Source organism: Leuciscus leuciscus (assembly GCF_965113295.1).
Source record: "Leuciscus leuciscus genome assembly, chromosome: 16".
Taxonomy (NCBI): domain Eukaryota; kingdom Metazoa; phylum Chordata; class Actinopteri; order Cypriniformes; family Leuciscidae; genus Leuciscus; species Leuciscus leuciscus.
Window position 1 is genome coordinate 10,169,428 of NC_138740.1, and position 27,755 is coordinate 10,197,182.

At 38.9% G+C, this 27,755-nt stretch overlaps 1 protein-coding gene and 1 long non-coding RNA gene across 3 annotated transcripts in view; one reads left to right on the forward strand and one right to left on the reverse strand.

The window, feature by feature from the left end:
• LOC309478018 overlaps positions 1-27,755 on the reverse strand; it is a 57,778-nt gene that overhangs the window by 11,309 nt on the left and 18,714 nt on the right. The gene's annotated exons all lie outside the window — the stretch shown is intronic.
• The window catches only part of gabra3 (gamma-aminobutyric acid type A receptor subunit alpha3), a 586,834-nt gene continuing 561,861 nt past the window's right edge, over positions 2,783-27,755 (forward strand). The window contains exon 1 of one of the 2 annotated variants that reach the window (XM_082141344.1): positions 2,783-2,951. The gene's annotated coding sequence lies outside the window, so the exon portion shown is untranslated. The remainder of the gene's footprint in view (positions 2,952-27,755) is intronic. The other variant, XM_082141345.1, reaches the window with a different exon arrangement.

Consider the following 27,755-nt stretch of genomic DNA (forward strand, 5'->3'; position numbering starts at 1 on the left):
GAACAAGGAAAGTCCAAGAAGATACAAACCAAAAAGAAAACCCAAGTGTACAGCAGCTCTGAGGAGAGTGATGTTCCCATCCCACTTGATGACACTTCTGAGTGTGAGAGCTCCCAGAATGAGAGTAGTGAACCAGACATCTCAGATCTGTCAGTTGGTGACTTTATCATTGTGTATTTTGCGACCAAATGCAACAGCTACCATTATATTGGCTTGGTTGAGAGCCTTGAGGGCAATGAAGTTAATGCAAGATTCCTCAAAAGAATCCGAGGGAGCACTGGAAAAGACAAAGCCACCTTTGCATTCAAAGAAAATGATGTGGGATCTGTCTCACTGAATGATGTGCTGAAGAAGCTTCCTAAACCTCAAAAGGTTGGAGGAACTGCAAGGAGGGAGCAACAACTCATATTTCCCTGCAACCTTGATGGATGGAATGTCCAATAATCATTTTCATTGTGCTGAGGTCTGGAAGATCAGACTGTTCTTTTCTTCTCACAAGTTCAAAACTGTGAAACTGTTTAACAAAATTGGAAATTAGAACTGAACACACTGGAGGGACGTTCTTTCTGCCAAACACGTTTATATGTGTGTGTGTGTGTGTGTGTGTGTGTGTGTGTGTGTGTGTGATTGGACATTACTTGATTAACAGCATAATAAATGCAGCATATAATATTTCTTGCTCCTGAAAACTGTTTTTTTTTTTTTTTTTATGCTTGCATTAAAATGTGAAAAATAGGATGGTCAATTTACCCCCAGATGGCTAAATTTACCCACTGACTGGGATCAACTTACCCCTAGCCTGGGGTAAGCTGAGTCACATGAGAACTTTTTTTTTTTCTGAGGTCATATTTTCAAGGCTCTTGGTCATAGGTGCATTCTTGTATTTTCAGTTGATAGGCAACATCCCAAATTAACAGTAGATGTCTTAATTATACTTCTGTCTCAATTTCCCTTGCCTGGAGATCCACATAAGCAAAATCTGGCTCATCTTACCCCACTCTCCCCTACCCCCTGAAGCTCACGGTATAATTCGAACACTGAGTGAAAGCAATGTGTTACTATGGTAATCCATGTCAAATGTGTTTTTGTAGTAATGTGTATTCAGCGGTTCAGTGGTTCAGCTCCGTTTCACGTGGAAGACGACGCTCAACACCCATCCCACAAAGTTAACATGGTCAACTCGATAGCACAAGCACGACAGTCATAGTAATGAATATATTACAACTATAACAAGATTAGGGGGTTATATCGACCACTAAATGAGGAACCAAAGGAAGCAAACATAGCCTAAATTAGGAGTATATTATCTTACTTTTTAGACACACTTTTGGAGGTGATGCTTGAAACAGACAGTGAAGGAGGTTTAGATGCCCCAGGCTTATATGGTGTGGAAATGAATGTGTCTTTTTCATAGCTGAAGTGAAAGACAATAATGAATAATTCGCAAATGAAAAAACAAGCAAAGATGAAGCATATTCAAGCAATGGCCAGCATATTAGTTCTGTGAGACAAAGCTAAACAATGTTACTCACCTATTGAGAAGAAATAAAGCAACCTCGCCGTCCGATGTTACACCTTTCCACTCCTTGAGTTCTCTACAGCACTTGTAAGCTATTAACATGAGTTCTGCCTCTTGCATGATCGTAAGCCTTCTTTTTAATTTGAAGTTCTGCAGACATTTTCCTCTATTGTTTTTTTATCTGCCATCTCTCTCTTTCTGTAGTCGTTCGGCTCTGCGCTGTGTGCACTGAGCGCTCTCTCCTCCCCATCATCAGTAGACACGCCTCTTAGTGCTGATTGGTTACAAGTGTGTTTTGGTACTTGGTCCAACACAATTTTCAAAAGGTTTTTTTTTTTCAAAAAGTGATCCCCTAAAGACCTTATGAAATCCCCCATTTTTTTTTATTTATTTCTTTTTTTTGGGCTTTAGCACATCTCTATCAGCTCCACTATGGTATACTATGGCAGTGGACTGTTTTGCAGTTTTGCGGTCTCTCCTCCCCATCTCTCCACTTGGCTTACGATCATCAAGTGTGTTTTGGTACTCAGTCCAACACAGGTTGCAAAAGTTTTTTTTTTTTTTTTTTAACTGATCCCACCTCTAAAGACCTTATGAAATCCACAAATTTTTTTTTTTTTTACTTTTTTTTTTTTTTTTTTTTTTTTGGCTTTAGCACATCTCTATCAGCTCCACTATGGTATACTATGGCAGTGGACTGTTTTGCATATTTACATAATTGTCTTTTTGTAGATATTTGTGTAAAACGTCTAAAATAGTTGTGAGACTATTTAATACAAATTTTATATAAAATATTTTACTTCCAGGAAACAAACCAGAAATATTGATGACTCATCTTGCAATTATAGGGGCGAAAAAATGTGTGCAATAAATTCTTATTACTAAAAGCATGACAAAAGTAGTCCATACAATTTCTAATAGGATCTCTGAGGAAATTTAACTGAACCTAATAATGAACCAGATGTGAAATGTAAAAAAAAAAAATCCGTTTGGATTCCAACGAAAATTCAGGTTTGGAACAACATGAGTATTGTGAAATAGTAACATAATTGTGGCTGAACTATTACTTTAATTGTTTGGCGGCGCACTACCAATGGGTCACCGTAGCCTTCATCTAACTGCTTCGTAACGATCCACGGCGATGTATTTATACCCCCCTCCGAGCGGGAAATTTGTCGCCATCCAGCACCAATCTGTGCGTGAGAGAAGGAGGGGGCGGGAAGGTTCGTTTGAGGAGGGCAGGCTTACCAACGTTACCAGCGCTCCCCCACTACCATTTTTTTCAGCATCTGAGGCAAATACTTAAAAAAAATCACCTATTGTACATGAACGAATTTGCTGGAAAATAAGTGGAAAGACAGAGGTGGAAATCAACTGCCAGAGCTCAGAAAGTGTCTGAAGTCCGTCGGAGGAAAAAAAGGATTTATCTCTGGTGAGGTGCATTTCATATTTTTAAGAGTGAATGGTGCGTAAAACGTGTGCCATATGAATTTGAAGATCAGAAAACGTCGTTAAAGGCACGTCTTTGTAAAATCCCGCAGTGTTTTATTCACGAGTAAGAGGTTTTGAGAGGAACACGTCATTTGTTTGAAGGTTTAACAGGTCTCCTCTCTCGCCACCGCAGACCGATACACTGGCGTGAACCTGACCAAGAGCAAGAGCTTATCACGGGCAAGACTGACGAATGTTACTCTGAGAGGATATCACTAAAATATAAGATGTGTTTTAGTCACTCTATCGATCAGCATTTTATTCATACTGTTGTACTAGCTAATGATGCGACATAAAGCTTTTGTTTTACTGAGGTAAAAGTGAACGTGTAACTGAGTTGTGCGTTTATAATGGACATTGTTTCTAATAGGAAATGTGGAAGAAATTGTGATTACTCTTGTAACAACGTATAACCTTGAATGACAACTTGTACTACATTTCATGATTTTGTTTTTCCATTAAAAACTCCAATGTGTTATCGGGTAATGTGATATTGTCGTCATATTCGGAACTTATATATTGTAATATGACTACGAATGAATTCACTGTTTAAAAAACTACATCTTAGTGTTGGAAATTCGATCGGTCAGATCGCAGTTTGTAAGAGATAACAATTGGGTTGCGCGTGCGTATTGTGTAGTTTGTTCTGTCTGCTGGTTTTCATATCGTGACAAATCGTTTCAGTCAACAAATAGCCTAGTATGGTTCTTATGGAGTTACTCTATTAATGCGCCCAACAGTAAAGCGCGTATGCAGCCGGTTCCTAATGCAAGCGAGCTTGCTTTCCAAGCAGGAATGGATGGAAGACGTGTGAATATTTATTTATTTATTTATTTATTTAAAGAGAGAGAGAGAGAGAGACATGGGTCTTTAGTGCGCAAACATGGAGCGCCTTGGAAATGTATGAAAACACTTTATAATGTCTGTAGGTCCTGCAATTACACGTTGCTCATCAAAATTGTTGCAGTTTTGATTATAGACTAATGTTAAAGGAATGTTTACCCCCAAATAAGAAATGTCATCATCATGTTGTTCCCAACTGGCCATCCGTCTACCCAACCCTACATAGGACAAGCGGTTTGGAAAATGGATGAATGGATGTCGTTTCCACGATTTTCTTTCTGCTGTGCAGCATATTTCATGTATCCTGATGACATATCATAGGTCTGTATGAGGAAACAGAAGGAAAATGTAAAATTCTGCCTGTTTGCTGTAGCATTTAAATCTCATTAATGTTTGCAAGTTAATTGAGTTTCATTGTGAATTAGACACGAGACCCAATAATGTTTGACATACTATCAGCCCTTGTATGATGTGCCTAAAAGTGCCATGTTTGACAAAAGATAAATTAATTTTATCATATCTAGTCTTTTGGCTTTAATTTGATAGGAAAGTGTAACAACAACAAAAAAAACAAAAAAACAAAAACAAAACAACAACAACAAAAAATTGCAGCGATCTATAGACTACTTCAGTGGTATTCAAAGGTCATTTTAGCGCTCAACAGGCCTTGTTCAATTTTAGTCCTGTGTCTCATGGAAGCAGCTCTGCTTTTAATGTTTGCTGTTATTTAGACACACTTCTTCATTATTGATCCTTACACTTGGTCAAATAAATGTGTCTACATAAATTAAATATAAATCCAATCCAGCACTATATGCAAACTCAACAGAGTTCAAGTCCCTAAAAGCAACAGATGTGCTGCATTTTATTTATCATCAGCTGATTTCAAGATCAAAAACTGTAATAGGAGAGAGAGCGGCCTCAACAGAAGAGAGAATTTAGTGTTCCACTGTTAATAAAGATGCCTGTGTGTTGAGCTTCAGGATGTAATGCAGAACATTGAGTTTCATTTTCAGCAGTTCTGCTCATCTCTGGTGGGCCATATCTGTGGAGATGTTTGTTGCAAGTAGTGCTGTGAAATCTGGCTACTGGTAGCCAGTATAACGTGCTCTCACACATTTATTTTTTACCTTTTAGTCTGCTGTGGCGAATTCACATTTACATTTGTCCAGTTGCATATGGACTGTGTCTCAAATCACCTCATAAAATGAAAGCGTTTCAGATCGCATTTAAACCTAGGCTTTTCACTATAGCTATTTGATCAGAGAAAATGCATGATGTGGCCAAGTGTAAATAGTCACTAGGACATAATATGAATGGTCATTGCTAATAGGACCTTAAGAATCAATACAATATTGTTAGAAAAAGTAGAATGATTATTTTTTATATATAATTATCAACAAAGCCCTATATGGAATGGCATGAGGGCAAGTAAATGCTAACGTAATTAAAAAAATTTAGTTAACTATGCCTTTAAAATACAGAAACTAGGTTATAACAAGCGCGCCGCACAAGGCCTGAAAAGTGAAGCCAAAGTGTCTCGATCGCCCCCAGGTGGCAGTATAGGTCATAAACCTCGCCCTCCCCATGAAGTCTAATGGGACTAGGACTGGGTATCAAGTTCGATACTTTTTAGGTACCGACCGAATTGCCTCGATACTATTGAGTATCGAAACGTCTTGTTTTTTGGTTCCTAATTTCAATACCTAAAGGGTTAATCTCGTCAACGTCAGTGAGCCAATAAGCATGCAGCATGATTGGCTGTGGTGGAAAAACACTAGTTTACGCAGTTACCGAAAGAGACGTGGCTCGCACGTGAGGCTGTAGTGTGTGTGTGTGTGTAAGCATCCCAACCCCCATATATGGAAAATATGTTGAAAAGATCAAAAGTGTAGCTACGTTTCACCAAGACTCGATGCCAACAGCGCGCAATGCAATATTTGTGACAAGATGATTGCTGCCAAGACCGACAACGGCAACACGACAAATCTGATGAAGCACTTGACAGTGTACAGAATAAACTTGAGAGCAGGAAGTTGCTCCGTCTTCGACCGCTTTTTTAAACAAATGAACCGAAACTCAGCGTAGGGGTGTGCGATATGACGATTTTTGATCGTGGACGATTAAAATGTCTCCACGATCTGCTTTTGAAGAAATATCGTAGAATCGTGCATTATATCTGTTCTGGCGCCTCTGTCCCAACATACTGAACAACGCGACGTATATTCACATAAAATGTTAACGCAGTGGAACGGGACTGCAGTTCACAAAAGTTCACAATTTGCATGTGCTTTAATGCCTTGTCGGTTAAACATTTAATTCGCGTGCTGATGCGCTGTTCTAACCTGGTTCTAACGTGTGCGTTTCTCAGCGCGTACATGTGAAGCTCACATGCACTAAAAGCCTGTCTACCAGCGCCTTGATACTGGACTAAGTTATCTTTCGAGTCTTATTGTGCTTATACTGTTAAATACACACAAGGTTTACATAAACAAAGTCGGTTATGTCTAAAGTGAAAGCAAACTTGAGAAAATTGAGAGAAAATCTGCTTGTCAAATGCGTGTATATTAGACGCGTCGCGTGCAGCTCTTAAAGAGACAGTAGCAATAGTAAACACGCTGCCGCTTGTCCTTAAAGGGATAGTTCACCCAAAAATAAAAAAAAATCTCTCATCATTTACGCACTCTAATGTTGTTCCAAACCTGTTTTAATTTCCTTCTAATAGTTTCTAATATTTTTCTAATATTAATATTTTGAAGAATGTGGCTATCAAAACAGTATAGCTGGCCCCCATTGACTTCCATAGGAGAAAAATATACTATGGTAGTCACTGGGGTATATCAACTGTTTGGTTACCCACATTCTTCCAAATAACTTTTATTTTCAACAGAAGAAAGAAACTTATTCGAGTTTAAAACAACTTGAGAGAGTAAATTATGATAATTTGAATTTATGATAATTTGAATAAAACAACAAAATGCAAAGAGAAAATCACTCACTGCTCTTGGCTGATAACTTTAATAGTAGCTTTAATAAGTATCAATGTATAATTTATACAGTGAAGTCTGTTTTGTTTTATTTTCATATTTGTTCATTTAATTACTTTCTTCAATGCTACTGTTAAATACACCTACTGTAGCTGAAAACGTAAAGCACTGTTTAGCCTATTTAATTTGTATATTAAGTTGTGTATGTGTAATGTGTATCTTTGATCTTAATATTTAATAACAAAGAAAATAATGACAAATATATTTATCTTCGCCCCTGTCTGCCATTTTTTTATTTTGTTACCTAAGGCTTTGTTTTTAAAATATGGACATTAGATTGGCTGTAATGCTAAGTCAGAAAATAGTAACATAAACCAACATAAAAAGAATCGTGATAAAATCGTTAATCGTGATTTTCCTGAAAAAAATCGTGATATGATATTTTTGCCATATCGCCCACCCCTAACTCAGCGTATTGGATACATGTCTCACAAACATGAGAAATAGGCCTATAGAAGCTTAAAATATGTCTACTTTTAAACGAACCAATTCGAAACAAACAGTTTGTTAATCCAAAAAAAAGGTGCATTTCTCTCTACGCGCTCACCCCCCGTAGCCTATATTTAATTCAATTCACATTTATTTGTAGCTTTAGCATTTTTCACAATACATATCGTTTCAAAGCAGCTTTACAGAAAATGCATGTGTCTAAATTACAATTTAGAGTGATCTGTTATCAGAGGTGACTGTGTGTAAGTAATCCATTTAAATAAAATTTTCATTCAGTTTCATTGTTAAACTATGCATTAAATTAAAGGACAAGTTCGGTATTTTACACTTAAAGCCCTGTTTACAGATCGTATCTGATGAAATAGAACGGTTAAGATTAAAATTTGGACACATGCTGCTGTCCCGAGAATTTTAGGTTTATTTCGCTTCCCCCCACCACCCCCACAATGGTTGTCTATATGCACTGGAAGATTCCGTCCTAAAAACACATTAAACTTTCGTTTACAAAGACGTGAAACTCACCGAGTGGTCAGGGGGTGTTCACTGATATGTTCCATCAAAAATCGCTGAAAAAGATGCATTCCAACAGGTTTTATCGTAGTTTTTGTCCATCTCCATTGACTTAATAGGACGTGCTGTGAGACCGCAGCACCTTTACGATATTACTCCGCCGCTTCTTCTTCTGCTTCTTCTGTGTATTCAATGAAATGCCCGTGGTTTGCTTGCAATTGGCAAAGGTGCATTATCGCCACCAACTGGGCTGGAGTGTCTATTATTCAAGCTCTCAACGGAAGAATCACGGGTGTGACGCGTTTGGCAAAATAGGTCCACAAAAGCGAAATAAACCTAAAATTCTCGGGACAGGAGCATGTGTCCAAATTTTAATCTTAACCGTTCTATTTCATCAGATACGATCTGTAAACAGGGCTTTAAGTGTAAAATACCGAACTTGTCCTTTAAGGCAGAAACAACGACCTCATTGAAGTAAAGAATACATGTTGTTAAATGATTGGGATACATAGAAAACTTTAGCATTGATGCTTTTTTACAGACTCAAAATATGAGTGTTAAAAAGTCAACAAACTGAAAAAATTAAACCAAAGTTTTTTTGAGGCAATGTAATGTTGTTAAAATGGATTTTATTATTTTATTTTCATAAAATTGGTATTGAAAAAAGTATCATTCAGGAACCGGTATCGAAGTCAAGGTATCAGTACCGGTATCTACATTTTTTTAACGATACCCAGCCCTAAATGGGACTTGATGGAAACTAAACAATCAAATTACACTTAAAATAATTTTTTTCCAAAGATGTTTTCTGTCATTTTAGGTCGTTTTTATCACGCTGATGTAAGTTTAAGTGTTAGTTTTTTTAAATAAGTTTGGTCTTAGTTTATTACTTGATGCTATAAAAACGGGAATGTGACGTCATGATTGACAGCTGTGATTGACAGCTTCTCTAAACGAAGTAGTCACTGAGGCACCAATGGACTTTTTGAAGAATTTTCGAGAGGAGATTGGAGCTTCAACTTTCATTTCTAATTTCTGTCCATAACTGTTTATTTTACACTGACATAATGAGTTGCTCTGCAGTAAACTTTGTACTAACCGTTTCTGCACGTTCACTACTGCGCAGAATCAGGTCCCAAATCAAGATGTCTCACCAATTGAGAGTGAAGGGGCGTCGTCCATCTTTTTTTACAGTCTATCGGTTATAACCTTTATTTTATATAAATATTCCACACTGAAGGTTGCTCAATACAGCTCAACACTAAGAAAAATTAACTCATATAGCATTGCTGTTGGTGTGTATGCAAATCGGTGGGAGAGAAGGCATATAGAAATACAGCTGTGAAATGGCCTGGAACAGATTGAAAACCACGTTAAAGATGTGAAGACCACAGCCCATATCTCTGGGCAAGGTCATGATAATGAGGTCTGTGGCAGATAAGAAATATGGCTGGTTAACCCTTTAGGCGCCAGAGGTTTTTTCCTAAAACATTCGATTTTGACATCTTAATTTCAAAAGGCTATATCTTAAAAGTGATAAAAGATAGAGACTTTCTGTAAATTAGAGAAATATTAAGGATAACCCAAAGTTTATGTAGGGATTACATTTTCCCATCTAATTTACATATTATGACGTCATATGGTGGCGGCCATCTTGGATTATAGAATTTTCATGAAAATTCACATGTTTAAATGATAAAATGCAGCACTTCTTTCCCCCCAAAATGTCCCTCACCTTCTGTATGCTATATTGCACAATACGGAATGCTCAGGTAAATAGTAAGTAGTAAACAAACTGTAAATCATTACTAATAAATGGTAGAAACAAACCGAATGCATGTAGCGGTTTTTGTTGATGTTTTTTTTGTTTTTTTTTGTTTTTTTAGCTGACAAAGACGCACACATCACAAGGACAACACACAAAAAAGAACACATTGTTCACTACTAAATGGTCAGGGAAATAGATAGTAAATCAACAGTGTAGGCTAAATCATTACTAATAAATGGCAGACAAAAGAAAAAAAGAATTTATGTAGCAGGCCTTTTGCTGTAGAGATAATGACTCCCTATCCATCCAGGTGACATTTCTTGTAGTGTTTCATGGTGTGGTACCTCTCATTGCAAGGCACAACACAAAGGAGAAAGAGTGATAGAAAATCTAGGGGCGAATTGGCATTGGAGAGTTCTCTTTCCCCCAGATATCCCACTGGCTGATCAAAGTATGTGATCCAACTTTGGTACTCATCCTCATTGGCCAAGTACTCAAAGCCGGCATTCCCATCAGCTTGCGATAAACTATGCATAATAGCCCCTCTGCCCCGTGTCACACAGCCTCTGCTCCTGCTACGAGCAGCACGGCGCGGCCAGATCTGCCTCGCTCGTACGGCGAGTGTGCACAGCTCGGACTACTGTCATTGCGACTCCCGCACCACGTTGCCCACTAACTGTCCTATGAATACTTCGACCTCGTCTAACATACCCAGTGGCATTAGACAAAGTCTCCACCACAATACTGTCGCCGCCGCGATCGCGGGAAGTTACATGGCTAGCGCGGTAAAAAATCTCCCGCCTCGTTCCCCACAACACTAACACGCCTGCTAACTTCGCGATGAACACTCCGACCCCGGGAAACATTGTTCCCACCACTGACATCGGGAAAAGGACCATCTAAAGTTACATTGGGCAAAGGATTCACCGTTTGTGCTTGGTGTAGGGCTACACTTTCACTTTCAGAATCACCGTCATCTTCTGAAGGCAGATATTATAGTCTATAACTTGACTTGGCGCCGCCCAAGTGGCAGCCTGTTGCAGCAGCTCCCGTTAAAATTGTGTTTTAACTTATTTATTTTATAGTGTTTAAACTGCAAAATGGACACCAACAAAGTCACAGAGTTTGCTCTACTTTTTCTACTCCTTTGGACTTTGTTTACAGTCGCGTATGGAAATTCTGTTCACAGCTGCGGTCCTATTGTTTACACCAGGGATCAGCTGTTAGCATTCCGCAACACGCCGATGCTACTAGAAGGAAAAAAGGATATTCCCCGCGAGCTAAGAAGGAGAAGACGGGGGAACCGTGCTGGAGCTATGTGTCGGAATAAAAGGAGACGTTACAGACCAACTTTTCCGTCCATTGTTATGGGAAATGTAAGATCTTTACCCAATAAGATGGACGAGCTAACGGCTCTTACACGGCATCAGAGGGAATTCCGGGAATGTAGCATCATGCTGTTCACGGAGTCATGGCTAACTAAGCTAACACCGGATACGGCCGTGGCTCTGGATGGATTTGATTTACTGCGCGCGGACAGAACGATGGAGAGCGGTAAGAGAAAGGGAGGAGGACTGGCAGTGTTTGTGAATAATAAATGGTGTAAAACTGGACACATCACTATTAAAGAAACGATTTGTTGTAAGGACATTGAGCTGTTAGCCGCTAGCATGAGACCGTACTATCTGCCCAGGGGATTTTCGCATGTTATAGCGATAGCTGCGTATATTCCCCCCTCTGCTGATGGTGAATCGGCGTGTGATGTCCTGCATTCTGTTGTTAACAGACTGTTAACACAGAGCTCAAATGCACTTCTCATTATCTCTGGAGATTTTAATCATGCCCCTACATCCTCCACTTTGCCCACATTTACTCAGTATGTTTCATGTCATACCAGAGACAATAAAATACTGGATTTATTTTATGCCAACTCAAAGGAGGCTTATACATCAGTACCCCTCCCCCCTTGGGAAGATCGGATCACAACCTGGTTCATCTCCTACCTGTGTACAAACCCCTTGTATGCATGCAACCAGCTTCCACCCGCACAGTGACGACATGGTCGGATGAGACCAGTGAGGCTCTGAAAGACTGTTTTGAAACAACTGTGTGGGAGGAATTGTGTAGTCCACATGGGGAGGATATCAACAGTCTAACAGACTGTATTATGGACTACATTAACTTCTGTGTGGAGAATACTGTACCCACCAGGATTGTACGGTGTTTTCCCAACAATAAACCGTGGATTAACCATGATATAAAGACTCTCCTTAAAGAGAAGAAGAAGGTGTTTCGATCAGGAAACAAAGAAGAGCTGAAAACTGTCCAGAGAGAACTGAGAAAGAAGATCAGGGAGGGAAAAGCATGCTACAAGAGGAGGATGGAGGATCAGTTGCAGCAGAACAATGTCAGAGGTGTGTGGAAGGGGCTAAAAACCATCACGGGTCATAAGGAGTCCAGTTTCCAGGCTGAGGGTGACCAGAAGTGGGTGAATGATCTCAATCTATTTTTTAACAGATTCGATCAGCTACCCTCCCCTGCCCCCATCCAGTCCCCCCTGCTGAAATCCCCACTCTCTGCCTCCACAGCAGGCAGCTCCTGCCCCACCTCTCTGACCACACTGCCCCTTACAGAAGCCCAGGTGAGAATGGAGCTCAGGAAGATTAAGGCGAGGAAGGCTGCAGGCCCAGACGGCATCAGCTCCAGGCTTCTTAAGACCTGTGCAGACCAGCTGTGCGGCATATTGCTGTACATATTTGACCTTAGCCTGAAGCTGGGAAAGGTGCCACAGATATGGAAAACATCTTGCGTGGTGCCTGTTCCGAAGACGTCGCGCCCAAAAGACTTCGGAGACTATCGACCAGTAGCACTGACCTCGCATCTGATGAAAACCTTGGAGAGGCTGGTGCTCACTCATCTCCGACCTCTGGTGAGTCCATCAATGGATCCACTTCAGTTTGCCTATCAACCTGGCATTGGAGTGGAGGATGCAATCATCTTCCTCCTAAATCGGGCTATTTCACACCTGGAAAAGGCTGGGAGCACTGTGAGAGTCATGTTCTTTGACTTCTCTAGTGCTTTTAACACCATCCAACCTGCGCTCCTGAGGGATAAGATGGTGTGCATGGGAGTGGACCATCATCTGTCTGCCTGGATACTGGACTACCTCACAGACCGACCACAGTATGTGAGGACTCGTGACTGTGAGTCTGACATGATTGTCTGCAACACTGGAGCCCCGCAGGGTACGGTTCTTGCCCCGTTTCTCTTCACCATCTACACGGCAGACTTCATGTTCAGCTCAGCAACCTGTCATCTACAGAAGTTCTCTGATGACTCTGCCATCGTCGGTCTGATCACGGATGATGATGACAGGGAGTACAGAGGACTTGTTCAGAACTTTGTGGACTGGTGCCAACGGAGCTGCCTCCAGATAAATGCGGGGAAAACGAAAGAACTGGTGGTGGATTTCCGTAAGCACAAACAAACTTTATCACCAGTGAACATTCAGGGAAAGGACATTGGGAGAGTGGATTCTTACAAATACCTGGGTGTTCACCTAAACAACAAATTGGACTGGACAAACAACACTGAGGCAATTTATAAGAAAGGGCAGAGCAGACTCTTTCTGCTGAGGAGATTAAGGTCTTTTGGAGTGCAAGGAGAGCTACTGAAGACTTTTTTTGACTCTGTAGTGGCCTCAGCCATATTCTATGGAGTGGTCTGCTGGGGCAGCAGCATCTCTACTGCAGACAGGAAGAGACTAGACAAGCTGATCAGGAAGGCCAGCTCACTCCTGGGGATTCCCCTGGACACTGTACAGGAGGTGGGAGAAAGGAGGATGGTAGCAAAACTATCATCATTGCTGCAGAATGCCTCTCACCCCCTGTATGTAACCGTTACATCACTGAGCAGCTCCTTCAGTCACAGACTGATACATCCTAAGTGTCTGAAGGAGCGGTACAGAAGGTCTTTTCTCCCTGCTGCTGTTAGACTTTACAACCAAAGCTGTTCCCAGTGGACCCAGTAGGGGCTTCCCCTTCAGAATCAGGGTCCGCGGATAAAACACCCAACACTTCATTGCGGGTAAGCTTTATTGATGTCATTATATAATAATAATAATAATAATCTAATGCAAATACTCGCTGACGTTGACAATATTGCTCTGATAAAATGGCTCACTCTTGCACTAGCTCTGCTTTTGTTCGCACTGATTCAATGCGTTCTAGCTCGTAGATTTTGTATAGAAGCATGACGTTTTTTTGAGTCGGGGATGAAATTTGACACCCTATTTGACCCTTTTTATTCAGTGCCGCATCTTGTCGAGTAAACTCGACCGTGCCGCCTAGAGGGTTAAGTTCTGAAAGCTGAAGGCCTGTGAGCTCCTAAAAAAGAGAGAAGACTCCTCCCTCAAGGGAGCCATTTTCAGCTAGCTTGTGAGCTTGGCTCAGGCCAAAGTTAGAATGATAGCTCCAAATGTAGTGCTTAAAGCAAGAAAATGAACCCGCTTTTAGCACTTCTGTAAAACTGAAGTGAGCAACAGTTTATGTCTGCTCTCTCTCTCTCTAAGGCTTTGGTTCCGCTAACTTCAAGGAGAGATTTATGCTGTGCATTAGCATTTCACTTTAAAGGAATGGTGCCAAAGTGATTAAAGTTACTAGGAGGAATTATTAGTTTGTGCTGTTGTTTGGTCCAACCATCCATTATTCCTAACTTTTAAAACTTGCTTCTGTCCTCAAGATATCAAAACTGCTTGTCCTTTTTCAGGCAACTATAATTAACATATTGAAACTGAATTCATTTTTATATATTTATTTATTCATGGGGTGGAGAGAGGCAATGTTATTCCAGAATTTTAGACCCTCTTCAACTCTCTGACATTTGACCACCTGTTTTAATCTAAATGAGCTATGACTCATCTACCATGGCGTTGCAGGTTTTTGCATTAACCTTGCCCTACCCTTTACACCTTGTTTACAGTATCACATAGGCAGAGCGAGGCAAATAACAAGATGACTTCTTAACTGTGACTGTCTCTAAACAGACTTTTCACTGTTACTTCAACCTCTCAAGTGCTTGGAGCTCAGAGCCTCTCTATGCTGGAAAGAAGTGAAAAATCCAGATTTACACGTCAAACTGGGTTGGCTGAAAAAAAGCACTGTTTTTTTCTAACGTAGAAAAATGTGTCTGAGCTCTCCAAATCCTTAGTATTTGGTATTCCTAGATGACTCCGCAGTTTTGACGCCTCTGAAGTAGGATTATTTGACAATCCCCACTGAAATTTGCATGTGGTCAGCATGCAGGAGGAAAACACAAAGGAGAGTGTGCCAGACAGCCACATTTATGTATCTGGTTGTCTCAGGTCAGACCTGGCCACGTTGTGTCTGACTGCAATACTAGCTTCGGTCAGAATGGCTTCAGTGTCCTTTAAGAGGTCATATGATTTATTTTTTATATTTTTTTTATGATTTTATTTGGCAGACTTCCCCATAGCTTTATTTTATTGTTACTTATATACCAACTGGATTAATTGTTACTTCATTAGAACTGATTAAGCTAATTTGTTTAACACTGGATAGGTGCTGTTGATGTGTAATTGTAAATCCTTTTACATTAAAATATAAAATAAAAAACATCACATTTCATAAACACAAGACTTTTCCTTTTCAAAACCAAGACCAATTGTAGCCTAACTGTTAGCATACATTAAAATAGATTGGTTTACTTTGATGCAATTGTGTTAGAGATGTCATCTTGAGTTAAAATCACTGTCCCTTGAGCCACATAAACAAAAAGAACAGTAGAGTTGTGGGTTAATCAATTCTGACAGGAGGTAAACTTGGTGAGCCTTTTTAATGGCAAGAAGACTTTACCGTGGTCAGTGAAGGGCTTGTCACTCACTAGCACAAGCAGTGAGTGGACAGAGATGTGAAAGGTGGAAGAGATGAGAGTTAGTCAATAGCACTCATGACTCAATGATTCAGCCAGCTCATGTACCTAAGCCATATGTAAGATCACTGATTTGGTGTAGCAAATGAAAAACTTATGTGCATCTATTTAATGCATATACCGTTTAGAAATGTATCTAGTAAGATTACTTCACTTTTACATGAATATGGTATATATGTACTATGCAAGAAAAACTTGTAATTGGTGTAATTGTAATTTGTTCCCTGCCAGTACATTTTCCCTGCCATTTACACTTCAGTGACCAACACGTCTCCTCTTCTAAAGGTAGTTGTCACACATTTTAGCATGCAGATAATGTAATTTTTTTAGTAGCTTCAAGGGACTGTTTTGACTTAATTTTATTCTTGGCTACAACTGTCTAGAATAAATTAAGCAAGCCCTTTTTTTTTTTTTTACTTTTCTTGTTTTTTGTTTTGTTTTTTAAAGCGTGGGTAAAGGCTAACAGGTTAAAGTAAAAAAAAAAAACCCGCTTTCAGCACCTCTGCAAAACTGAAGTGAGCAACAGTTTATGTCTGCTCTCTCTCTGGAGAGATTAGCGTGTCACTTTTAAAGGAATTGTCCCAAAATTATGAAAGTTACTAGGAGGAATTATTAGTTTGTGATGTTGTTTGGTCCAATCATCCATTATTGCTAACTTTTAAAACTTGCTTCTATCCTCAAGATATAAAACATGCTTGTCCTTTTTCAGGCAACTATAATTAACATATTGGGCCCTATCTTGCACCCAGCGCAATTGAATTTGTACACCGACGCATGTATCATTCCTATTTTGCACCCGCGCAAAGTGCGTTTTTCCCTCCACAGAAGCACGTCGCTAAACTAGGGAATGAACTTGCGCTCCCTGGGCGGTTCAGCGCAAAAAAGGAGGCGTGTTCCGGTGCAAACGTTCCTTCATGCTATTTTGATGGTTTAGAAAACAATTGCGCCACTAACCAGGAATTTTTTTTTTAAAGTCAGTGGCATGTTATTCATATGCTATTTTAAGGGCGCATGCTTGGCCATAATCAATGTAGCGTGTGCACAACGCGCATACACTTTGATTCTCTCATCTACACAGAAGCAGCAGTTTTCATTTTTGCAAATCATACATTATTACGATAGATAGATAGATAGATAGATAGATAGATAGATAGATAGATAGATAGACAATTTATTATAAAAGCATACATCTAGCTTACACATTTACCCAAATTATCATACGCCTGTTTAACCGAAGTTAATTTGGGTGGGTTTCTCCATTTCAATGTAACTTCTCTCTTTTACGGCCGTGACGAGAGCGTTGCTCTCCTTGGCTGTGAACCGCTCCTGGCGCGCGCCTGGCAAATCCGCCGTTAAAATAGCAATCCGCTATGGAAAAAGCGCGTCTGCTCTTAAAGGGAATGTGAGATGACGCTCTGATTGGTTTATTTGACGTTACGCCCAAACCACACCTATGAATAATGAAGCTACTTCAGACTAGAGCCTGACCGATATATCGGCCTGCCGATATTAGGCATTTTTCAAACTATCGGTATCGGCATTTATAATGGCCGATAAATGAATATTTAAAAAATAAAATAAAAGCGGACGAAACATCCTTCAACCATGTTATGAGTGTTGGCGCTGCATAGTTTGTCCACCAGAGGGCACTATACAAGGAAGATTGCTCGGGCTAGAGGAGTGGTTACGAACAGAGTCCAGAGTTCACCTGAGTCGGGAGACGGCAGCGCCGGATAATTCTGTCAGCATTAAAGACTTTTAAAATAATTTAACTCGCGTTCATGTTTGAATGCCTTGTGTTTGTGATGCAAAAGACTATGCGCGCTAACCATTACCATAGTAAACATAGTAAACGCTTGAAGATACGCATAGTGTAAAAACATAGTGAACGCTTGAAGAAATCAGACCAATCATAAAGGCTATCACAGTCATGTTTTTATTTTATTTGTCAGTAGCCTACGTCTCGTCTCTTTATACCGGACTATCATAATAAAATAAAGCAACTTTTTTTTCGGGAGCTTCCTCTGTTTCTCTGACTGAAAATATCTGTATGGGAGTCGAGAGAGTGCTAAAGCTTCTCAGGTCGTATTTTTGGTGGCATATATTTGTAGAAATTATCATTCTTTCTAAATGTGATGTAAATATGTCCTGTAACTACCAGATAAACAGTAACAGACGCGACTGAAGTAGTAAGTGTGTCCTCTTTCTTTTGTGAAATAGACCTAACGGTAATTTATTTCTGAGTGACTAATGTGCAATTTTGACATAAATGAATTCATTATGATCAATGTATCACTTTTTATTGTAAACCTGTGGTAAAACATCGATGCTTGGGTTTTAAATATTCAAGTAAACAACAAAAATGCCAGCAAACGGCCGCTTTTATCATGTTTGTTTTCAACGCTGTTTCCAGTGATTTCTGATTAGTTTTCTGATAAAACTTCCATTTGTTGGTGAAATGATGGGTTAGTGTGACGTTGTTCCAGAGAGAGGCGTGTTACGGGCGTGTTTTAGTGAAGCGCTGTGGAGCTTCTGGCACGACAGTGGAAACGCAGGCCCGGTGCTATTAGCCCGGCACGGCCCGTTTAAAGCCCTGGCTCGCACTGGCCCGACAGTGGAAACGCGGTTAATGAGCTCGGAAATCACAACTAACTTATTCTGCCTAAATAAAGTAATGATTACTGTATTTATAACTAGCATATCTGTAGTTCCAGTTTCTGCATTGTAAAATGTAAGTTATGCACGCGAGGAGTGAACATTTAGACATAGAGAAAAAGTATCAAACATAGCCTGTGCATAAAAGTTAGCTTTTCTTTTACACGTGTGTGAAATCCAAGTGTGCATTGCTGACTTCGTTTAGCCGCAGCATTAACGAGTCACATAATGTATTTAGTGCATCACTAAGTAGTAGATTTTAGAAGGCAGGCAGCAAATGATGATTGAAAATGGTTTGTTGTAGCTTGATGGAATAGATGGGTAGAATTAAAAGAGTGCAGGTAAAGGGATAAGCAAGTTGACATTGTAATTATAAGGTAGCTTATAACATTGACATTTGGCAGACGCTTTTATCAAAAGCGACTTACATTGCATTTCAAGGTACACATTTACAATCTTATCAGTTCTTCACACACACACACACATTATTACATAATTGATTTATTACTGTCAATATTAATAATAATAGTTGACTTTTTTTTGTTCAATAAGTTTCATATCTTAAGTTTTTAATTTTTATACATTATATTTATCAGAACTTTAATATATTCTGTTCTGTTGTGACAATAAAACAAACAAGTTTATTTTTAAACTGCATTATCATATTATTTTAGTAAGGCTGAGGACTCTTAAATAACAACAAATAACTAATGTTAGGGAAATCTGTTCATGTTTTGTTACGCGTTTCTGGATTTTTAAGAAAATATATATATCGGCCGATATATGGGAATATCGGATTTTTAAATCACCAAATATTTGTATCGGTATCGGCCTTAAAAATCCTATATTGGTCGGGCTCTACTTCAGACCAACCCATTTTAGATTTGCGCCTGGCGCAAGAGTCATTTATCCCGCCAGGAAAATAGCAACAGCGCCCAAGACCCGCCCACAAAGTTACTTGCGCTTTGCGCTTGAAACTGAACAATATTTGAAACAGTCCCATTGAAACTGAATTCATTTTTATATATTTTTTTATTCATGGGGTGGAGAGAGGCAATGTTATTCCAGATTTTTAGACTCTCTTCAGCTCTCCCTGCCAGTATATATAATTTACACTTTGACCAACACGTTTAAAAGGTAGTTGTCACACATTTTAGCATGTAGATAATGTTATTTTTTTAGTAGCTTCAAGGGACTGTTTTGACTTAATTTTATTCTGTCTAGAATAAATATCGTTAAACTTTGTTTGATAAGACCAGTTTGAAGGGTACATGCTCTCATTAAGTAAGCCCTTTTTTTCTTTGTTACATTTTTTTATTGACAGCTGAACTTGGAAGTTGAAGAGACAAAATGGAAAACAGAAGACTTGCAAAGTTAAAGATAAGGACAGAATTAATTTTAGGTAAAAAAAATTAAAAATAAATTGAGGTCACAGCCTCACATTCTCCCCACAGCTTACCTACTTATCATCTTTGCAGACTTTTCGGTGGCTGCCTGCTCACAAGCATATAATGACCTGGACTCGTCCATAAAAATTCAACCCACTAACCATAGTGGTCTTCAGGCACAGATTGAGACAATTACTCAGACCTTGGTCATTTCTCTACCTTTCACTCGTCTGGTCCTGTGGCTGCACTGGCCTCGTTAACTACATGTTGACTGCACCACACTAATTTTCTCCTGCCTGCCGGAGCCCAGTCAACATTTTACTTTCCATTTCTACCCTATTAATCATTTCCAGACTCATTATTTCATATAGAGTCAATTGGGATTGGAGGTGAGCCAGATTGAGAACAATAATGGTATTATGATTTCAATTGGCATTAATCAGTATGACGGATAGAGTTTTAGATTGCATTAGCTATTGATCAAACCTGAGGCATCAAATGCGGTCGGTCAATGGAAGGGCAGCAGGTTATCAAATTGAGGCATCTTAAAATGACATGATGTCACTAAACTGTTAGCTAACAGATAAGTTGTTTACACAGTGGAAGCAAGTGTGCAGAGATGAGGGTAGAGATCTTGAAACCTGTCACATCCGAAGGGCTAGAATGCCTTGGCAGGAAAGATAATGCACAGTGACACACATGGCACTTGACTGATGGTATTGATAAGTCATGAGACCCACCAGAGTGCAGGCATCTTGTGTTTTGTTTACCCTTTAGGTGACAGTCATCTGTGAAGCAAAACATTAGAACGTCTTTCTTCCTCAGTTGCGGTTACACCTAACAGATTCCACAAAATGTTCCTCCTCCCGGAGGATTTACAAGAGGGAACACTAAAGTCTTGGAAATCTCAGAGGAGACAGCCTAGCTCCAAATTGACTAGGGATCTGCAAAACTACACGTTCTCGAAATCAACTAGACCAGGGATACTCAACTTTTATTGCCCGGGCCACTTTTAGAAAATGCAGCATGACTAGAGGTCCATAAATAAAGTGACTGTGTGATACTTAACTTTCATTTGATTTTAAAATGTGCAGTAATTGGAAAGATGGAAAGAAGACAACATTTTCACTCCATTGTGGGGTTTTTTGTGGGGTTTTTTAACACATCTTCGCTGCTAAATAAAATGCACACTAGGGCTGGGCGATATAATATTGTTATAATATAATATTACAATATAAAATTACAGAATATTGAATATTGTTAAAAAAATAAGATTAATGTGCCAAAGATGGCACCAATAGGTAATTTAACTCCTTGTCTCCTCATGTAAGTCCAAAAGCAAGTGCAGAAGATCCACCTGAGCTTCTTTAAAGAGTCATCCTCCTCTTCCTCTACACTATACAAAATGTACCCATAAATGTACAGTAAAATACTGGCAGCTATGGTTCCAGCCATTTACCATTTCAATACTGTTTCAAATTGTACTTGCAGCAATGGTTACAGCTACAGTATAATTCTACAATACATAAAAAATAATACATAAACAATACATAATTAACATTTCTAGTATATGTAGTATATAATGTAAACCGACATGTCAAACTTTTTTTCACTAGATGGAGAGAAAATAAATAAAGAAGAAATAGATTATGGTACATCATTTGCTATTAATTAATATATTATGGTGCAAAACAATAGGTGTATAAACAAAACAAATAAATATTTAACAAAAAAACTCTCTCTGTCTGCACTCAATCCATTGTGTAGAGCTTTATCCCAGAGGGAGGTGATTGAGACGGAACTGGAAAGCTACTAATCTGCAAGTGCTGACAGTGATATAAATCAACTTCAGTGGTGGAGAATCCATGAGTCCATGACAATTTGTAAAACTAGCCAAGTACTTATGTGTTCCAGCAACTAGTTCCCATCTGAAAGTGTTTTTATTGCCACTGGGAACATAGTGTCATGGCACAGAGCATCTCTTAAACCAGAAACCATTGATAGACTTGTGTTCTTAGATAAAAAATTGTAAAACACAATTTACCCCACCTTCACCGCTCTAAAGAAGCTGTCAGAAAGGACTTGCTGTACCTATTTTGCAATCTTTTTGATAAAAAGAAGTGGTCGCTAGGTCTACTTTTTTTGGACTGTATGTTTTTGCACAAAACATTTAGAATGTGCTTTTTTTACTATATATATTACCTTATTCTAGAGCAAATGCAAAAATATGGAGACATACAGTATATCGATAGAAATTTGGAAAGATATTGAGATATCAAATTATCAAAAAGGCTCTACCACACCAACCATCACACCCTCAAATCCAGATCATCCTCTCCCAATCACCGGAATACTAACACAGTAACCATCAAGTATTGTTATACCCTTCCTCTGGTTCCTATAACAATTTTAGGTATTACCAGGCCCTAATGCATATAGTTTAAATTTGAATATTCAGAGTGTAGCATGTCACTGTGTAGAAGTCAACATTGATGGAATTTGAATATCTTTCAAATTCAAGCTAATTTGACACTGCTTCTGTGGGCCGAAACCGTCTCGGGTTACGACTGTAACTCGAGGGTAGACGCTGCGTTGAGAATAGACACATTGGGGGAACGCCTTCAGTGTGACGCGTCTGAAGCCCATATGGAACTAGTCCAATCTCGATTGGTGAGGTGTCATTACGTCACTCGTGAAGTCGCATGTGACGGCGATGCAGACGCTATAAAAGGACGCTGGATCACAACAGCGTCAGTTCAGGGAACGAGGGGTTACAGTCGTTACCTGAGACGTTCCCTTTCGAAGGAAATCATTCTGCGTCGAGAATCGACACATTGGGGAACGAAATACCCACTGTGCCACACTGAGTAGTGCACGCCCTGGTGTGAAGCAATTTGGCACACTCAAGACGAGAGAACTTGTGAACCCGGTGTAGAGGGCAGATCCAGACTGTAATGTTTTATGAAGGTGTGTGGGGAGGCCCAGCCAGCGGCATCACAGGCCTCTTGAAGGGAAACCCCTGTTAGCCCCCTGAGGTCGGCTATCACGCCGGCGCGATAGGCTCGCTTTTTTTCTTATCAGTGCAAGAGAGACTCAAAATACTCGGTTGACTTTGATCTTACATACAAGTTTCATACATCAATCGATCCTGTTAAGTGTGCTTTTTTTTGTGTGTATTCTCACAATAAAAACAAAGTGTTGTGCTTTTTGCCAAATAAAGAAAAATAAACATGATGCGAGTTCTGCCTACTCTCTGTCAGTGTAGTCCATTCTGAAACGCGTCCGAAAATGAACTATAACTCCGCGAATACTCAGTCAAACAGGCATACAGACACACAAGCATGAAGCTTGAATTCTCTTCTTTTAAATGAAGTAATTTTTATAAAAAACTAATATTCTCAGTTTATGTAATATGTATGAAAAGAGAGAGATGTCAGTCGTTCTCATCTCAGCTCATTAAGTTTTAATGTGACCCCGCCCACGGAGAGCGGGCGCTATTCAAACGCAAATGTTCTGAGGCGATCCCATACAAACCTGTGAAACGCCCACATCAGCTGGATAACACACACCGCGAGTTCACTTTCAGACTCATGTACTTTACGACGGTGTGTGGAATAATACTATCTTAATAATAATCCTGGAAAATTTACCTCAGAAGTGCTGGAAGTTTCATTATATGAAGACATTATATGAGAGGAATAGGTCAGTTATATATTTGCTTTGTTCTAATCGCAAGTGTCTGTACACGCAAAAAGACTGTTTAAATATGAATCGCGTTTCTGTGTGTGAATGAATGAACGCACAGATGCGCGCTGTTGTGTAGCTACAGCTGGCAAAAATACTGTTTAAATATGAATTGCGTTTTTGTGTGTGAATGAATGAACCGCTTTTACCAAACTCTATTGCTATACAGAGATGAGTAAAAATTGACTACAAAAACCGGATAGATTATATAGTTTTTACTGTAAAATACTGCCACATCAAATAAGCTTATAATGTTGCCAATTTCTGCTCATGTTAAATATATATATATATATATATATATATATATATATATATATATATATATATATACTGTATATATACATATATATATATATATATATATATATTTATATATATATATTATATTTTGTCAAAAATAAAGTAATCAACTAAGATGTTATTATAGTGTTTGTTCCAATGTAGGCTATATTCAAACGAATGAATCCTTAACTTTGAAATACGTATGATAAAATGTATACTTTACTTTTTACAAAGAAAGATTCGCCTGGAAATATTGTTAACATTTTAATTGTTGTAATTGTATAACCTTTTTAATAAAATAGCAAAAATATATATATACAAGGATAGATGTAATCAAAATCTTAAAAGGTCAATATAAGCCTTCTCTTTAAATTATTTTTATTGTGCTTTATTAGTGACACATTTGGGTAGATAATATATTCCAAAACTTTCTGAAAATACAGTGAGAACAATTAACTGCACTATTACTAGAAATGTTTACCTTGGATATTATACAATTTACCAGCACAATTTGTAAAAAAACAACAACAACTGTGAACCAATTTTATATATATATTTTTTCCTTGCATTCTTTCTTGTGGCTCAGTGACACACCTGAATGAAAGGCTAATTATGGGTGTGAACTCAATATTCATGATGGTGTTGGATCGTTTACACCCACCCGCATATTGCCTTTCCAAACAAAAAGTGTCTTACAAAATTTAAATCAATGTATTGTTTTATGTGAATGATTAGGCAGGATGATTTTCACATAATTTGGAAGAAATTTGAAGAGTATTTTGAGTCTCTTTTGCACTGATAAGAAAAAAAAAAGTGAGTTGATCACGCCGGCGTGATTGCAGACCCCAGGGGGTTAAACACCCATCTAGTGCATGTGTTTATAGGCCAACAATTAAAAAAATGGAGCCAAAGGAATGAAAAAATGTGTCCTGTACGAATGACTCCTCATACTGCATTATAATCGACAAGCCTGCAGTGTAGATTTTTCTTTTATTATAATGGTATTCATTAAATGCATGATTATATGCTCAATTGCTATGCATACAAAGAAGCTTAATTATAATTCTCAAAAATCCAGATTGTGGTGGTGGACCACTGATAACCTTGTGACGTATCTGCATTTGACCCAGAGGATTGGTGGGCTGTCTGAAAACTAGTCGCCCTTGAAGAAAACCTGTATAATTAGACTGGTTTAGGATTGTGTTCAACAGCTAGATGGAACACAACAGAATAGAGACATGTAGGACTCTCGCGCACAGCTAAAAGCCCTATTCAAGAAATTGCACCTCTAAAATGCATCCTCTTTAAAGCACTGCTGCTAAAATATTGCAAAAAGAAATATAGATTTTCACTTAACTAAATTGCATGAACCATGTGTGGACAACCTATCTCCAAACATGGATCATCAAGCATGCATTTCACTAGGAGTATTTTGATTAATTAAAAGCATTAAAAAAAAATGCACTGCTGCTATCACATCTGATCATTGTTTGACAGAGCCGTTCTTTGGCAGTGTGCCATGCATCTATAAATAAGTTGAGATATGCAGGTGTGACTGAAACATTTACTAGAATCCTCAGGACTGGAGTGAATGAGTATATTTACCCTATTTAGAGGCTCTACACAGCAGAGTCCTGCACAGGTCCGATTTTGTAAATCTGCACCCGCCCGTACCCGCAGTGCTTAAAACCGCATCCGACCCGTTTTCCGACAGCAGCACTAATTAAAATCCGCACCCGACCCGACCCGCTTAAAATAGAACCGACCACCCGACCCGCAACCAAAATAAAATCAGTTTAGACTATCACATTATAGACACACTCAGGGGCGATTCTAGGATTTTCATTTTAAGGGGGCTCAGCCCCCAATGAGGGTATGATTAAAAAAAAAAAAAGTTTAGTTTAAGGTCTAATGCTCATTATTAACTAGTTTCATTCATTCATCCAGTAACACGCATATGGCACGGTTTTATAATCACTGAGGCACCGAATGTGAGGTATTTAGGGGGGTTCGGGGGCATGCTTCCCCGAGAAAATTTAGATTTCTCTGATCTACATATGTGCATTTAAAGATGTTTTGAAGGCCAAAAAAATTGGATAACAATAGCTTTAAAACCATGTGTGGGCAGCTGTTTTTTTTCTCACCTCATCAGCATCACACTCTTTTTCTCTTTGTTTTTCTCTTGCTCTTGCCACACGACAAGAAAAAATGTTGTATATCCATCTACAATGAAATATAAATTATTTTATTTTTTAAGCTTTTTAGCCTTTATAGTCAACAATACGGTTGGTTATTCATCAAGTCACCCCGTGAAATTTTATTTAATTTCAAATCATTTAACTAACCAGCTAATATTCATTAAGAATATAGACAAAACTTGTATTAATGTAATTGTCTATTGGCAATATGATTAATCTGTTCTATATTTATTTCTATTTATTAAAAATAACAACATGAATTATCAATTTGCCACTTCTATAAATCAAGTACTTAAAAGAAAATCACAAATCCCTTTACTCTACTCTTACTCTAATATATGTATCATGATACACTCCTCCTGATTCATTATTACTTAATACAAAACTATATTTATTAATACAAAACAAAATAACTCCACATGATGTTTCTCTCTCTGGGCCATCTAGTGCTTCTTTCAGACAATGATGTGTGTCTTTAATCATTTCTGTGCATGGCTGCATGATGTAATGCCGAAATACATAATAATATGTTTTTAATTTTAAAAAGTAAATTAAAATAAATCATGATCGTTTTCTAATGTTTTCATGGGTGTTAATCGCTTCATTTTTGTTGGAAGAAAAAACAACTATCACAGTGTGATAAGGGCTGAAGGTGAACGCAGTGAAACGTATTGGTATTGGATGAGAAACCGAACCTTCCTGTGTTGCTCCCAATGCTCCAGTAACATTACATTATGTAAACTGCAATGCATTTATGACAAAGAACTGCACCGATGCAGATGTAATATCATAGCAATCTATCGATAAATGCACTCACGACACACCTTGTACTCTCTGATGTTCGCTCTGCTCGGCGCCCGCCGCGCCCCTGCAGATTGAAAAATGCGCTAAATCCAAGCAGACTCAGATAAGGGGAGGAGCCGAAACTTGACGCAGCTTGCCGCCGTTTCAAATGAGTTTTTTTTAAAGGGGACTGAAGCGATCAAAAATGTATTAATCAAATATTTTTTTTTTTTAAAGGGCCTAGTGACGCCCCTGGATACACTTACAAAAATGTTTATTGCCAAGTCATACAGAAGTTATTACACGACAATTAACACAAGGACAACTTCAGCCGAAGCTGTCAAAAGGCCAGCATATGAAGAACATGGCTAACATTACCACTAAACTGAGTAGCCTAATAACAGACGTGGCTACAACACTATATCTGCCACGCAATTTCGTCAAGCCTACATCTGACAATTTTGGGTTAAAACACGCCCTGCACACCACACATACTTAACAGTGTTAAATTTGAAAAATAGTGTTCGATAGAACTGCTTGGTTTGTTACCACAGTTCCTGCATGCTTCCTCAGCGATGAAGTTCCACATTTGCGGCAATCCAACATGAAAATGCATGCAGCAAAGCCTTTCACAATATTGTTTTCTTCAGATAACTCCAAATTTCTCCCACACACTGGACTTGATTTTTGGACACTGGACCCGCGGGGTACCCGCACCCACCCGCACCCGTGCAGGACTCTGCTACACAGGGCTCCAGACTGCGACCAAATGGTTGCATTTTGCAGAATTTTTTTGTGACAAAATTTTGTTAGAGGTTGTACTGGTGCAACCACCACGTTGCCCAACGGATAAGAGCTGCCATTTCCGTTACATATGAGAAACATCAAACTGAAAACGAAAGTGGAACAGAACCGCGCTACTCGTTTTAGCTGCGTTGCGCGGAACATTTATCAGCTCAGCGCAATAATAGACAATGCAGCGCGAGCTCATACATGGGCCTATCTTGATCACATGACATTGTTACTACACAGTACTGGGAGACCCAGTTAGAAACTGTTTGAATTCGCTGCAGAATTAATAAACACTTCTACTGCAAGATCTAGTGGGAAGCATTCGGTGCAGAATTC